Raw genomic sequence first — 16,912 nt, 5'->3', positions numbered from 1 at the left:
GTAGCACACACAGTGTGCAGGTGCGCAGACAAAAGTTTTAAGATGTAAAAAACAAATACAAATAAGGGGCTGGAGAGGTGGCTCAGCGGTTAAGAGCACTGACTGCTTCTCCAGAGGTCCTGAGTTCAAATCCCAGCAACAACATGGTGGCTCACAACCATCTGTAATGAGATCTGATGCCCTCTTCTGGTGTGTCTGAAGACCGTGTACTCATATATAATAAATAAATAAATCTTTAAAAATATACAAATAAGGAACTATTAAGAGCAATGGCTGCTCTCAGAGCCGACCCAGGTTTGAGTCCCAGAACCCATGTGGCCATTCATAGCCATCTGTAACTCCAGTCCCAGGGGATCCAACCTCCTCTCCTGGCCTCTGGTGGTACCACAAAGACATAGTTCTCAGACACACCTTCAGGCAAATGTTCACATAAATAAAACAAATGAGCTATCCTGCTTTTTTTCAGTTCACTCTTCCCTATACGACGCCACCCTCTTTGTCAGACAGCAGACATACAGAGCTCTCAACCCACACTCTGGCAGAGGTGAGGGATGCTAACTGCACAGGCACTCAGAGACACTGATACATGGTCAAAGAAGACAGTGTTGGAAGGGCTGACTACAGGGTCCCGCTAGAGGCTTCCCGTGCAGGTGGCAAGATGGGTGTGCCCTTCTTGGAAACAGCGAGCCCTCTAGTTCCTTGGCTGCAGGGGACAACAAGAGAAGAGAGACAGGCTAGCCATCGCTGCCTGGAGTGGGATCTGAAGCAACAGGGAAGGAGGACGTGAGGCAGTGGGTGCCTCTATCCCAAGTTTAAAGACAGGGCATTGTGTTTAGCCCGGGCTGTCCCAGACCTCTCAACCTTCTGGCCTCAGCCTCCTGGGTACTGAGGTGATAGCTTGCTTAACCATGCCTGACCACTCACATGTGGGTGGCGTTCTGCATCTGGGGGTGATTGCGACATGAGTCACAAATTCGAGTCTGGGCATATCACCTACCCCTGCCACGCAGCACTTGAAACGCACAAGAATACGTTCCTGTCACAGATAAGGCTCAGAGGAGGCTCAGAGTGATTTACCGAGAACACAGAGCCTGGGCTCTATCTTTCCTGAGAGCTCTTTGGACTCCCTTGAGGGCAGTGGAGCCTGGGCCTCCTTCTAGGTCCTTCTATTTTCAAACCTAAATACTCTTCAGATGCGTCCCCTGGGTGGATTCCAGTCTTGAGAGATGGAGGTGGTCCTGTAAACCTATGATATTTTTGTTTTTGAGACAACATCTCTCTGTATAGCCCTGGCTGCCCTGGAACTCTCTCTGTAAATTAGGCTGGCCTCAAACTCACAGAGATCCACCTGCCTTAGCTTCCCGAGTGCTAGGATTAAAGGAGTGTGCCACCACTGCCAGGCTTAACCTGTAATATTATCAGCAGACTTGGGCTTGAGGGAAAGATGTCCTTGTTTGATCCCCCTAAAGTTAAGAATCTCACTCAAAGAGCTTCTGAGGCAGGGAGATAAGAGGAATGTCCGTATCGATGGTTCCATGTGTCTTTTCCCTACGTAGAATGTTCCTCTGCTATGAAATCAAAGATTATCCTAGCACTCAGGAGAGTGAGTTAGGATAGTCAGGAGTTCAAGGTCACCCTCAAGTTCATAGCCAGCCTGGGCTACATGAGCCTGTCTCAAAAAAAAAAAAAAAAAAAAAAGAAAGAAAAATAGAAAAATAGAAATCTCACCATGAAGCCATACATGCTTGCACAGGTGTGACCTGGGAGGCTGAGGCAATAGCCTAGACTGGCCCAGAACTCACTGTGTAGACCAGGCTGGCCTCGGAATTACAGGAATTGTCTTAACCTCTAGGATGCTAGACGAATAGTCATGATTCACTGTACATGCATTTAATTTTTTTTTTTTTTTTTTTTTTTTTTTTGCAAAGCCAAGTATGGCTCCCATGCAAAGGAATGTCCCCAGGCTTCGCATCAGGGTTAATCTGGGCCAGGTCTCTCATAGTGGGCCACTGGGCTCTACTCTGGCCTGCTCACATTTTCTCAGCATCCAAGGGCCCTGTGAACATTTGTGATAGTCAGAAAACTGAGAGACACAAGAACACACTGGATGCCAGAAAGAAGGGGCTCAAAAACTCTCCTGAAGGACCATCTACAAAAATTAAAGGTAATAAATGGGGAGTCATACTTCCGGGTGCAACCCAAGCAACCAGTAGAGGGCAGTAGCGGCAGGCACGAGGCGGGGGTCAGCAGACCCTGCAGGTTAGTGTCCCAGGGTGGACTCCGAACAGAGCAGAGCCTTCGCATACGACTTCACTATTGGGAAATCGTGGGTCATGTGACCAGAAGATGTCAGAGAGATCTGACAGGATCAGTTACAGCTGCGCCAAACCCTCAAACTGCCGTTTGCTCTTCTGTCTCTTCATCCCTCCCTATCTCTCCCTCCGCTCCCCTTTTCTTTCTTTCCTTCTTTCTATTTGAAACAGGGTTTCAGACTGACCCTAAACTCTCCATGTAGCTGAGGACGACCTCGGACTCCTGATCTAGATGGCTCGAATCTTAGTTTTAATATAGGAGGTCTGTTTTCCTGGGCCTGGAATGGTGAGGGGCTCCTTTTATCCAAGCATGCAGGTTACTCACACACATACAACACACCACAGAACAACAGGCCAGGCAGTGGTGACGAACCCCTTTGCACTCAGCACTCAGGAGGCAGAGGCAAGTAGAGCTCTGTGGGCTTCAGTAAGCCTGGCTACACAGAGAAACCCTATCTCATGAAAAAGAGTGATTTATTTCTTTATCTCTTTTTGGGTTGTTTTTGATTTTTCAAGAACAGATTTCATTGTGTAGCCCTGGCTGTCTTGAAGCTTGCTCTGCAGAACAGGCTCCTTCTGCCTCCTGAGTGCTAGGGTTAAAGGTGTGGGCCAACATGCCTCCTTTATTTATCAGGGTGTGCATGTGTGTGTGTGTGTGTGTGTGTGTGTGTGTGTGTGTGTGTGTGTGTGTATACCCCACATGCATGTGAGTGTCTGTGGAAGCCAGGGAATGTTTTAGATCCTGTGGAGGTTTTGACTAAGAATGGTCCCAACAGGTTCATTAGCTTGAATTCTTGGTCCCCAGTTGGTGGACTATTTGGGAAGGATTAGGAGGTATGGTCTTGTTGAAAGAGATGTGTTGTGATGAGAATTTTGTTTTCTTTAAAAACATAGAAATATGAGTGCATTAATTTTAACAGTAAAAAACTGTTAAAATGTTACTCTTATTTTAGCACACCTGAATTAAGTGTGGGATGATGAAACAAATACAACAGAATAGATACAGCAGCTCAAGGAGTCAGGCTTTGAAGCCATGCTGTAGAGAGGAGAAGACTGGGAGGAAGTCTGATTTAACAGAAGCGTTGGACACTGATTACTGCATATGCAAATCCAGTATTCTCCAAAGGATTTGGCAAAGTTATTTTCCTTTCCAGTGTTTTAAAGTAGACAGATTTGCTTACAATACAGCTGATTTTAAAAGCACTGAAAATTTAGTACAAACTGTGGAATTTAACTCAGCAGAGAGATAAAGGTGCAACAGCAAGGCTGGAATCCTCATCCTGCGAAAAGAAAGAGGAGGGACTGCAAAGTGGGGTTTGTGGGAAACCTTAGCTTCTACTCACTACTTAATTCACAAAGTAAGAGGCCTTTACAGATAGCCCACACCCTTTAATTTTCTACTATGCAATAGGATTATAAGGCCGCAAAATTCCTTTGGGGAAAACCCTTTGATGATTTTTAATATTGCCTAGTCATTCTTTTGAAGTGTAAAGTGTCAACTGGATTACAATTACAGAGCATTTTTAAATATACCATTGCTGCTATATTAAAATTATTTATACTATTTATATCTAATATTGGAAGAAATTTACTATTAATGTGACAATAGGCATCAGTCTGGCATGCTGGCTAATCAATCCCATAGGTATAACTATAGGTCATGATGAGTCTCTTCTGTCTCACTAAACCAGGTACACCGCATTTACAGAACAAATAAACACACGGTGCAGACACCCAGGGTCATGCTAGATCTTCAATTAGCTGTCACAGCTCAGACATCATCCTCACTGTGTGAACAGAAGTCAGATCCAAATTTTCATCAAAGGGTGACAGTGGAAGTCGTCGGACGGCTTCCAATATAGATTCCCAAGCCAATGGCCAGCAGATGAGACAGTAACAGAGACGGAAGGAAAACCTTCAGAAAGTTTCCTGAGAAAATGCCCTCTTTCCTCATAACGCTTGTGTTTCTCATGCTGAGAGCAGCTGCGCACTTTGGGCGTTTAAAAAGGGGGTTATTTTCTTTCTTTCTTTTTTTTTTTTTTTTTTTTTGGTTCTTTTTTTCGGAGCTGGGGACCGAACCCAGGGCCTTGTGCTTCCTAGGTAAGCGCTCTACCACTGAGCTAAATCCCCAACCCCTAAAAGGGGGTTATTTTCTGTCTGACTTGACCAATCCCATATCCAACCTGAGTTTTTCTTCAAGATACTTTCAACTTCTCTTCTTCTCCCAATATAATCTTCCTCAGACAGAGTGCTGGATTTTTTTTGTTTGTTTGTTTTTTGTCTTTTGTTTTCCAAAACTGTGGGTGTCTGTTTCAGTTCTGTTGGTATCTTATGGTGTCTGAGAGCAAGGTGGGCTGTCACAGGGAGAACTCTTGGAACTACTTTGTCCAGATTCATGCTGCACATCCAACAGGATTTTTTTTTCCCTGTCACCATTATAAATAGATATAGAGTCTGGAATGCTGTTCCCACCCATTGCTGAAGCACAGTTCTACCCAGGAGCCCTGCAGGCTCTCCTCTCTCCTCTGCAGCATGGTGGCTTGGCAAAGGAGCCCAAGTCCAGCTGCGACAGGCCTGGGAGGTGGTCACTGAGGCTACTTTAGATTGTCCACAGGAGCTGACATGGTTTGCCTCGTGCTCTAGCAAGGGCGTGATTTTGCCAGCCTCAGATTTTTTTGGGGGGGGGACTGTGTGACGTTTAGAATTCTGGGGGCTTTTCAGAGAATATATATGTAAATGCTAGAGCCCTGATGGGAGACTGGTTGGCCAGTCGGTGGTTGGCTGTAGTTTGTTAAGTAGTAAAAGAAACAAAACAACAAGAAGAAATTAGATATCCTGACAATAAAGATCAACTTGCCCCAAGGAACTTGACTCCTCTTATCAACAGGAAGTCATCTGTATATATGTCACCTCTTTCCCCCCCCCTCTATCCTCTTTTTTCTCCTAACTAGTGTTAGGGGGTTGAAAGGGTGGAAGAAGAGGGGAGGTGAAGGATGTGGACCGTACCACAAGAGGAAGTGCCATGGTATGGTAGAACATGTTCAGACCTCAGACATCTCAAAACTTGGAACCTGCAAGAGTAGAACCAGCTTCCTGCCTGTTTCTGTGCCTGCCTCAAAGCATGTAACCGCATGGTCCCCAGTTAGGTAGTCACAGGCAATCAGCCATGCAACCCAGCGCCTGGACTGTCTCCCCATACTAAGAAGGCATCTCAGTACCTGGGTTTTCAGACAATGACATTTTCCCTCCCCGATGTTCCCATACTCTTCCCCCAAACTACATAACCCTTGGTTCACTCTGGTTCAAATGTATGTGTTCAAACCCACCCAATAAAGAAATTCAAACAAGATAAGATTGTTTCTGAGAGCTGCTTCATTAAAGATCTTTGGAGAAGGCCACAACTGATGCCTCTCCCACTTCTCGGGGGAGGGGAAGGTCCCAACAGAAAGGGATCCTGAAGTGGAAACTTAAGATTTCTTTGGAAAGTCAGTTATGTTGGACGGTGTTTGGCTGGGGCAGACAAGTGAAGGAATGTTTCGCTGAAGCAGACAGAGGTGAAAGGAGACTTAGCCAAAGCAAAGGCATGAAAGGACACATGGTGCTAAGAAGGAATATACTTATAGCCCAGCAGACGGTAGATGATGCTGGGTGGTATTGGGACGCCTTGCTGTTCCTTAAAGGTTATCGTTTGTCATGACAAACGATAGGAAGGAATGCACTGAGAAACTTCTGGTGGTGTTCTGGTGGCTTCTTGCTGCTTCCCCTCAGACTCAGGCCCATTGGCAGAGTGATGTCAGCTGATATAGACTCACGTGGAGTTTTGCTAAGACAGACAGCCTCATGTGGTTGGTGTTTTGCTGAGGCAAGACCCAGGGAGGATATGTGATGTTTGGAGGGATATGAATAGGACCCAATGGACAGCAATGGCAAGCTTACATAGCTGACTGTACAATGCTTCCTTGGTCTCATCTCTTCATCTTTGCTGATCTTCACTTCTATGGAGAGAGGCACAGCAAAGAACTTCTCCTGGCGTCCCTGCTGGTTCTGGTCACTCCTGCTGACCTGTGATGATTTGGCAGAGGTCTGGCTGTCTCTGCTAGGCCATGCCACTGCTGCTGATTCGTGTTTGCTATCCTGACTCAGCTGAACTTGACTGCTGGTGTATAGCCTAACCATACAGATCGGATTTGTTCTAAAAAACTATTTCTAGGGGTTGGGGATTTAGCTCAGCGGTAGAGCGCTTGCCTAGCAAGCGCAAGGCCCTGGGTTCGGTCCCCAACTCCGAAAAAAAAAGAAAAGAAAAAGAAAAAGAAAAAAACCCCTATTTCTAAACAGGACAAGTCCACCTACTGCATATCCTAATAAGTTTTCTTTTTCATTATCTCTGGCTAGAAAGGAAGTTAAAGAATTTAAGAACCCTTTTAAAAGTAGGATTTAAATACTTAAGCCTACAGGTGATGTCCAACACGACCTTGGCATAATGGGTAACTCTGCTTCTAGTGTGGTAGAGGAAACAGCAGACTATGGGGGTTGGGGGGTTAGCAATGCTGCTTAAGGAGGTGGGCAAAATGGCAGCTACTGCCATTTTGGGTAGTCCTGCCTTGCTCCCAGAAGGGTTTTTGTTTGTTGGTTTGGTTTGATTTCATAGTTTTCATGTATACTGTTTTGAAAAAGTTTAAGGGGAAACCTGACAATTCTCTTCTCTTAGAGGAGATTGCAGAGTTGGCTATGCACTTAGAGTGTGTGCAGACAGAGGTAGAAGTGCTTGGAACACAAAAGGGCCAGAGGGATGAGAACACCATGCTTAGGCCCTGCTCCACACATTCTCACTGCCAGGTACCCAGAGCACCTTCTTGAAAATAGGGTCAGGGAAGAGCAGGACAGAAACAAGCGGAAGGTGTTCAGTTGAGAGCACCACCAGAGGATTCGCTTCGGCCTACGCAGGCCTTTCCAGTCTTCGTGTCGCCTATGCTTGCCAAGGACAGTGTTCCTGACATAGTGAAGTGACCCAATGTTTGATAGAAATGCTAGCTCTAAAGCATTTTAAAGAGGCCATAGTACTGAATGGCTTGCACTTACCTTTTGTTAAAGAAATTCTAAATAACTCAGCTACATAGCATAGGATCATCCCACAAGATTGGAAGGGATTGGTGTCAGCTGTTCTAGAAGCTGGACAGCCATTACAATGGTTGTCATGGTAGAGGCAGGAAGTTACAAAAACAGAACAGTGAAACATATCAAGGTAGATAAGTGTTACTAAAGACGGGCTGCTTGGTGAAGGGGCTATGCTGACTTACAAGAACATATCCAATCTGATGGTGTAATTGAACAATATCGTGTTGCAGTTTTAAGAGCTTGGGATATGATTGAGGAGCCTCTTTTACTAAGATAATACAGGGTTCTGGAAAAGCCTTCACAGAATTTTTACAGAGATGGGGGTCAGCTATAAATAGAGCCATTATCAGACCCTGAAACCAGACAGCCATTAATAGAAATCTTGGTCTTTGAGAATGCAAACACTGAATGTAAGAGAGTGGTCAGATCATTAAAAGCACAAGGAATACCAGCAGACAGTGGATAAGGGGGACAACTGGTATTGGTTCTCAGGAGCATAGCTAGAAATATCAGGATCAAAGTGCTCGATGTTTTTATCGTGGTCAATTTGGTCATTTCCTAAGCAGTTGTAAGGCTAAAAGATTCAGTACTCAAAATAAAAGGTACATTGACTCTAGAGAATATGGTAACCATAGAAGAGAACAAGGAAATTCTGGTTGCTATGAGCCCCAAAGGCTTCCAGGGTATTGTAGCCACCGTGGAAAGGAAAACACTGGTCTAAGGACTGCTGGTCTAAGAGAGACATACAAAGTAACCTCTTGCCATCAGGAAATGAACTGAGGGACCTGTCAGCTCGAGGCTCCACAGCAAACAATCCCAGCCCTTTTCCTTTGGTCAGTCAGGAGTACCAAATAGGCAAGGAAATCAAAATTAGGTGGTTCTGATCTTATGAGAAGGAAGCACAGCTTTGGAGCTGGCCATAGACACCCCTCTTACGTTATCCCCAAAGGAGAATGTTATAAGTTACCCACTGGTGGTTTGGATCCTTTACTCTCAGGGACAGTGGAAATAATTTTGGGAAGAAGTGGATTAATTTCTCAAGGATTTATTCTATATCCAGATGTAGTAGATGGGGATAGCAAGGAGGAAATAAAATTCATGTGAAATTTAAAAAAATGTGAAAAGAGAGAAGCAAATAGAATCAGGGGGCCAGAATTGCTCAATTGTTGATGATTCCCTGCATCAAGGGCAGTGCTGCTCCTGTTGAACAAACAGGGGATTTTTAAAAAAGATTTGTTTGTTTTATGTAAATTCGTACCCTACCTGCATGTTCACCTGCATGCCAGAAGAGGGCATCCGATATAGATTTCACTATAGAAGGTTTTGAGCTGCCATGTGGTTGCTGGGGGTTGAACTCAGGACCTCTGGGAGAGCAGACAGTTCTCTCAACCACTGAGCCATCTCTCCAGCCCCAAACAGGGGATTTGGGGAGTACTGGGAAATGTGTATTCTGGCAGTGTTCAATGATCAGAGACCTGAATTAATGGTACAAATGAATGGTGTTGAAATAGAAGGTTTGGTGAAGGTTTGAAGGAGCTGATGTTAGTATACACTTTCCCAAAAGGCTTGGAATCCGGATTCGCCACTTCAGAAGGTTTACACATATAGGAATTGGTAAATTATCACAAATAAGACAAAGTGTCAGATGGACCTGTGTGGGTCCAGAAGGACAAACAGGGAAGTTGAGACATACCCATAAACTTACAGGGAACAGGGAAGGGATCTTTTTTTTTTTTTTTTTTTTTTTTTTTTTTTTTTTTTTTTTTTTACAACAACGAGGTACTCAAATTAATATTCCTGCAATTCCAGGGAAAGCGAATGAGGAAATTGGGGTGATGTGGTAGATGCTCCTGGGGAAGTCATTAATACAGGTGATAGAAAACAGTCACAAGCTGTGCCCCTGGTCAAAATCCAGTCACAGGGACTGACTTTCCACGTTTATAAAAGGGGCCACTGCTGACACATCAACAGCCTTGCCCCTAAAGTGATTATCAAACCAACCTGGTTGGCAAGAGCAGTGGCCCATAACAAAAGAAAATTTGCTGGAACCTGAACAAGTATTACAAGAGCAGCTGGAGTCTCAACATATAGAAAAGTCTACCAGCCCATGGGATTCCCCTGTGCTTGCTGTAAAAATAAATCAGGTAAATGGAGGGTGGTAATGATTTAAGGGCAGTTAATAAGGTGAATCAACCAATGGGCTCTTTACGGCCTGGACTCCTTTGCTGTCTTTGGAACTGAGATCATGGCCTGTAAGCATAACTGGTTTGAAAGATTGCCTTTTCACAATACCCTTGCATGAGCAGGACAGGGAAAGGCCTGCTCTCTCCTACATACTTTGAATGATAGTCATCCACTAAAGAGATATCAGTGAAAGGTACTTCCATAAGGAATATTAAAAATAGTCCAACTTGGGGCTGGGGATTTGGCTCAGTGGTAGAGCGCTTGCCTAGGAAGCGCAAGGCCCTGGGTTCAGTCCCCAGCTCCGAAAAAAAAAAAAAAGAAAAAAAAAATAGTCCAACTTTATGTCGGTATTTTGTGCAACAGCTATTAGAAACAATACATAAGTAATTCGCTCAATCTATCATGTATCATTATATAGATGACATTTTGTTGGCTGATTCTGACAAAGATGTTGAGAGAATATGTTTAAGGTAACACAAAGAATTCTGCCATGCTGGTGGTTGCAGATTGCTTCAGAAAATAAATACGAAGAGGAGACTCATTTAGTTATTTGGGGTATTGTCTTGGTTAGGGTCTTACTGCTGTGAACAGACACCATGACCAAAGCAACACTTATAAAGGACAACATTTAATTGGGGCTGGCTTAGAAGTTCAGAGGTTCAGTCCATTATCATCAAGGTGGGAGCATGGCAGCATCCAGGCAGGCATGGTGCAGGAGGAGCTGGAGTTCTACATCTTCATCTGAAGGCTGATAGCAGAAGATTGGCTTCCAAGCAGCTAGGATGAGGGTCTTAAAGCCCACACCCACAGTGACACACCTACTCCAACAGGGCCACACCAACTTCAACAGGGTAACACCTCTAATAGCTCCCTAGACAGAGCATATACAAACCATCACAGTTACAAAATTAGTCAACAAAAATTTTGACCACAAAAGGCACACATCCATGGGGACCAATTGCAAACTCTTAACAATTTTCAAAAATCAATGGGAGAAATTAACTGGCTGAGGTCTACGATTAGACTAAGTGGGTATGAGTTAAGTAATTTGTTTCAAACATTACAAGGATATTCAAATTTAAACAGGCCAAGGTGTCTAACAGCTGAAGCTGAAAAAGAGTTAACTCTTGTAGAACAGATTGCAAGAGGCATATGTGAATAAAATTGATCCTAAACTTGACTGTATTCTGGTCATTTTATCTTCAACTCATTCTCCTACTGGGCTCCTTATGAAATGGGAAGATAGTATTATAGAATGAATTTTCTTAACTAATAAACAAAGTAAAAAATTGAATATACATACATATATATATGATTTCTGAATTAATTATGAAAGTAAAATACGATACATCAGTTATCAAGAACAGATCCAGCTGAAATTGTGGTCTGTCTTCCAAATGCTGAGATTATGTCTTTATAGGTGTGAAAATAAGGATTGGCAAAACACTTGGAGTAATCTTGGGTGAAATTAATAACAAATATCTAAAAAGCAAATGAACACAGTTTATAAAAAGAACTAATTTGATTCTTCCATGCATAATAAAGAGAACACCAATTTCAGAGGCACCAAAATTTTATGCTGCTGCAAAGAAGATGGGGATGGAAGGTTACAAATCAGGTAAAATAAGCAAGGTGGTCAAAAGCCCATATACATTGGTTGAAAAATCAGAATTGTATGCAGTACTTAAGGTATTGTTCGATTAATTTGAATCTCTTAACATAATTACTGATTTTTATACGTAGAAAGAGTTGTCTTGTTAATCGAGACTGATGAATTTGTACCTGATAACTCAGAATTAACTTTGTTATTTACACAATTATACCAGGACATCAGAAGCACAAATTATCCATTACATATTACTGATACTAGGTCCATGTTTAGGTTTGCCAGCTTGATTAGCTCAAGGAAACGAGAAAATCAACCAATTACTAATAGGAAATGTGTTAGAAGCCTCAAAACTTCATGAGAAACATCATGTTATAATGGGAAAGGTTTAAAGAAAAAATTTCCATCACTTGGCAACGAGACAAAGAAACAATGAAAAAAATGTCCTGTGTGTTCTCTATACAACCAAACTCTATCACCTGCTGGTAGTGACCCTCAGTACCAAAACGAATGACATCTAACAGATGGTAGCTTTCCATTTTGCAGATTTTGGAAAACAAAAGTATATACGTCATATCATTATCACAAACTCAGGGTTTCAATGGGATTTAAGTTCTGAAGAGGCTGATTGTGTAATTATACATTTACTGAAAACAATGGCAATTATGGGACACCTGCACAAATTAAAAGTGACAATGCTCCTGAACACGTATCTAATGAGATGAGGCAACTCTTTGCATGTTATAACAGAAAACATGTCACTGGTGTGCCACACAGTCCCACAGAACGAGCCAATCATGCCTTAAAAGAGGTGTGTATTAAGCAAAAGGGGAGAGTAAAACCCCCCAGGCACAGACTAAACAATGTGTTGTTAGGCTATACACCAGCAGCCAAGTTCAGCTGAGTCAGGATAGCAAACACGAATCAGCAGCAGTGGCATGGCCTAGCAGAGACAGCCAGACCTCTGCCGAATCATCACAGGTCAGCAGGAGTGACCAGAACCAGCAGGGACGCCAGGAGAAGTTCTTTGCTGTGCCTCTCTCCATAGAAGTGAAGATCAGCAAAGATGAAGAGATGAGACCAAGGAAGCATTGTACAGTCAGCTATGTAAGCTTGCCATCGCTGTCCATTGGGTCCTATTCATATCCCTCCAAACATCACATATCCTCCCTGGGTCTTGCCTCAGCAAAACACCAACCACATGAGGCTGTCTGTCTTAGCAAAACTCCACGTGAGTCTATATCAGCTGACATCACTCTGCCAATGGGCCTGAGTCTGAGGGGAAGCAGCAAGAAGCCACCAGAACACCACCAGAAGTTTCTCAGTGCATTCCTTCCTATCGTTTGTCATGACAAACGATAACCTTTAAGGAACAGCAAGGCGTCCCAATACCACCCAGCATCATCTACCGTCTGCTGGGCTATAAGTATATTCCTTCTTAGCACCATGTGTCCTTTCATGCCTTTGCTTTGGCTAAGTCTCCTTTCACCTCTGTCTGCTTCAGCGAAACATTCCTTCACTTGTCTGCCCCAGCCAAACACCGTCCAACATAACTGACTTTCCAAAGAAACCTTAAGTTTCCACTTCAGGATCCTGTCCCTTCCAGACTCTGGTTCATCCTTCAGACTAATGTGCAGTGGAGTCTGGACACCCCGAGAGAGAGAAAACAGAAGACAGGGAACCACAACATTCATTCTGGACCCCATTTCCCCTTCTTTGCCTGGTGTGCAGCAGCCTCTTTTTCCAGAGGAACAACCCAGACTTTGGACCCAACCCATTCTGGACTTCACTCTCTCCTCTCTGAGGTATGGTGCACCAGTGGCATCCAGACACACTGAGAGGAGAGGCAGAACCTGGAATCACAGAGGACTCGGTTGCATTTTGTTGCTGGGGACTGAACTTTGATGGTTCAGAGGATTCCTGAAATGTGCATTTTGCTCTCTGTCTCCCGCCTGTGGGTCTTGGATCCAGACGTGATCTCCAGGCTCTTCCTTGATGCCTTTGCTGTGCTATGATGAACTCCAGCCCTCTGAAACTGTAAGTCGGATTAAGTATGTCCTTCTATAAGTTCCCTTGGTCATGGTGTTTCATTGTAGCAGTAGAGAAGTAGCCAACACTTTCCCTGGAAGCTGGAGTGACATGTGGCTGTGAGCTGCATGACACCCAGCTGGGAACCAAACCAGCGTCCTCTGTAAGAATAGGGCATGTTGTTCATGACTGACCCACCTTCCCAGGTCCTTCTTTCCTATTTTGATTGGTATTGGTAGACTACATTATATACCGGAACCCCGGTGCCCCTGTCCATTCCCATAATACATCTGATTTTCACCATATGCACACTCAATTACTCATAGGCATAAAACGGGTAATGGGGGCTTCCCCCTTACAAAGCTTCTAGAGGACACAGTTTTGCCCTCACTTTATCCCAAACCAGTTCAGGGCAGATTGGCTCTACTAGTCTTCTTCCCCGGACACATTTGGGATGCACTTGAATAGAATGTATCTCACTTTGATTGCCAGCATATGTGGGAAGGCCTCTGCCCTTCTCTTGTTTGGGCATTAAATGTGCAGCCTGATGCAGAGGTAGATCATGGACCCCGAGATCTCTATTGCTTGCCCAGGCATGGTTTTGCAAAGTATATTCGGGAAGGAATTTGGCCAGCACGTGAACTATTGCGAGAAGAGGGTGGGCATAATGCAAGCCCCGTTGAGTGCTCGGGTGCTAAACTGTCCCCTGTGTGTGCCAGTCATTCAGGCGAGGGGCTTTGTCACCCAGCAGTTACTGTCATGTACCGAGTTACCAAGGGGCTAGAGAGGTAACTCACCCATTAGGAGTGTTGGCTGCTCTTACAGAGGACCCATGTTGGGTTTCCTGGGGACTTCATTTCCTGGGGACCCAACACTCTTTACTGACTTCCATGTGCACCAGGACGAACTGATTTGCAGGCACTAACTCACACACATAAAATAAAACGTAAGTAATTGTTCAGTGGTGTGGTGGCTCTCATCTCAGTGCTGCTGAAGCTGAGGCAGGAGGATAGTTATGAATTCCAAGTCAGGTTAGGGGACAGAGTGAGACACTGAGTTAAAAGCCCAAAATAACTCAGGTGTGGAGGCATACATCTTTAATCCCAGCACTTGAGAGCTGAGGATTTCTGTGAGTTTAAGGCCAGCCTGGTCTACAGAGTAAGTTCCAGATCAGCCATGGCTGTGTAGTGAGACCCTGTCTCCAACAAAATAAAACAGAAAAGTTGACAAACTTCAAATAACTAGATAGATAAATAAATAAAGAAGTCTCTCATTACAGATTTAAAAATGGTGATTTTCCCCCATTACTTTCTCTGTTTTTATTGCTTGGGTTGGGTTTTCTCTGTCTGAAGAGCTCGTTCACTGAAACCAATTTTGCACCATGAAGTGGTATAAATAAGGTCTTAAGACAGGCATCACCTTCAGAAGTTTTCTTCTGCTTATTGAGATCTGGTCTCACTCTGTAGCCCAGGCTGGATCTGAGACTGCCCTGCCTCAGCCTCAGAACACTGATTGAAATGTGTTCCTGGCTCCGCTCCCGTTCCACACCAACTCCATCCCTCTCAGCGTCAAGCCCTTACCACCTCACTTCCCATCTTTGAATCTGACTGCTCTGGGGACCTCTTGGGAATGGGATCCTGCAGTTGTATCCTGCGTCTGGCTCATGCCACTGAGCAGACGTCAGATGTCCTTTATTTGTCGGCAGACATCCTAGTCTGTTCTTTTACAGTACACTTTTAAACAATCAATTTAAATAAATTGATTTTTAAATTTAATCTTGAAATTTTCCTTTTTTTTTTTTTTTTTTTTTTTTTTTAGTGTGTGGGAGTGCCTGTTATACCACACAAGGAATTCATTCTCTCCACTTTCATGTGGGTTCTGGAGGAAAAGACCCAAGTCCTTGTATCATCTTTACAAGACATTATGCAGAAACCATCCTCCCCACTCCCTTCAGAACCAGACTATTGGTACTTCTCCTCAGCTACATCCATTTACCTGATCCAGTCTCTCTGAAAGTGGCTAGTTATGCCACTGGCAGCATAGCAGTCTAACTCCATGAACAAGGGAGGGCAGGTAGCCTCGTTGCTGTCTTAAGCTCACAGTCTTACTGCCTCCACCTCCAAGTGTTGGGGGTTGGTCTGGTGCTGCTTGTATTTGGATGCTAAATTCTGTATCTGAAGATCTAGTTCCTCCAGGAGGATCCTCACATACAACACCAGTGATGCTGTGTATACCTAGCTCCCCAAGTAAAAAAAACCTTTTGGTCCATGAAAGGTTAAAGCCTGTGAGGGCAATAGATAGAAATAGGCGGGTTTTCAATGACCTGGCTGGAGGTCGCAGGTAGAGACTGGAGAAGAAAGGACAGGAAAACTGGAGGAGCCTGCCATGAGAGGTGACGGACAATGAGTATGTGGCCAGGGAAAACAACAAGTAACAAGAAACACATGGCAGGGATGTAAGTTAGAATAGCTTCAAACTAGCTTGAAACTAGAATAGTTGCACAATCTAGACTTATGGTTTGTAAATAAAATACTTGGATTGTGTGTCTTTTATACAGGCCAGAAAGAATTTATATTTCCTTTTATATCCAAGCTCTAGGATGATAGACATGTGTCACTGAACTTGGCTTATAGAGTATCGAGGATAGAACCTAGGGCTTCATCGTTCTAGGAGACTGCTCTACCAATTAGCTCCAGACTCGGCCTTCAGGTTAAAAGTGAAAACAGTGGGCTGGAGAGATGGCTTAGTGGTTAAGAGCACTGACTGCTTTCCAGAGGTCCTGAGTTCAAATCCCAGCAACCACATGGCTCCCAACCATCTGTAATGGGATCTGATGCTCTCTTCTGGTATGTCCAAAGACAGTGACAGTGTACTCACATACATGGAATAAATAAATCTTTAAAAAAAAAAGTGAAAACAGCTCTGTGGGTGTAGTTCAATGGTGGGAGTCCTGGGTTCAATTCCCAGTATGGCAGGATACACAGTCTATAGTTAAGTACTGACCACTGCTCCTTTCCCTGTGTTGAATGAATGAGACTGCTGATTATTTGGAATGGCCCCGTTTCAGATGTGCACTGTTAACAACCACAGCAAGAAGAACCACCCAGACAAGTTTTTTTTAAAAAAGCTTACATTTTAAATGGTGCGTGTCTGTGTGCGAGCGCAGGCACCTGTGTGCAGTGCTTGAGAAGGCCATAAGAGGGCACTGAAGTTACATGCTGGATTTTACAGTTGCACAAACAGCCTTGGCAGGGAGAGGTGGACTGAACCCACTAGCTTTACACGATCCAGACTGGTAAGCTAATCGCCGGTCTGTCGCACAGCAGCACCGACCATCGCCGGCGCTCCCTCCCTCCGCAGGGTTCGAACCTCAACTCTTTAGGACCTTTATAGGGACCTTCCCTCTAGAGCCGCTCCGGGGCCCAGGATGCAGGCGCCACGCCACGACTCGGCCCACCCCCCTCCACGTGCGGCTCACACCTCGCGCCGCACCGGGGCACTCGCCTCGCCCCTCCTTCACTCCCTCCGCCCGCCCCCTGCGGCGCCTGCTTCCTATTGGCTGATGGCTTCGTCGTTCCGACTGTAGCCCGGCGGGCCCCTACCAGCCCGGAAGTCCCGCCCTGCGCGCGGTGCTCTGGCCTTCTGACAGGCTTATAGGCTTGTCTAT

At 44.5% G+C, this 16,912-nt stretch overlaps 1 pseudogene; it reads right to left on the bottom strand.

Annotated features, from left to right (window-relative positions):
* Bnip3-ps5 (BCL2 interacting protein 3, pseudogene 5) lies at window positions 1-7,463 on the bottom strand (annotated as a pseudogene).
* Window positions 7,464-16,912: the final 9,449 nt, after the last annotated feature.

This window comes from Rattus norvegicus, chromosome 9, assembly GCF_036323735.1.
Source record: "Rattus norvegicus strain BN/NHsdMcwi chromosome 9, GRCr8, whole genome shotgun sequence".
In the NCBI taxonomy this organism is placed as follows: domain Eukaryota; kingdom Metazoa; phylum Chordata; class Mammalia; order Rodentia; family Muridae; genus Rattus; species Rattus norvegicus.
This window is presented reverse-complemented; position numbering and strand designations above follow the sequence as displayed.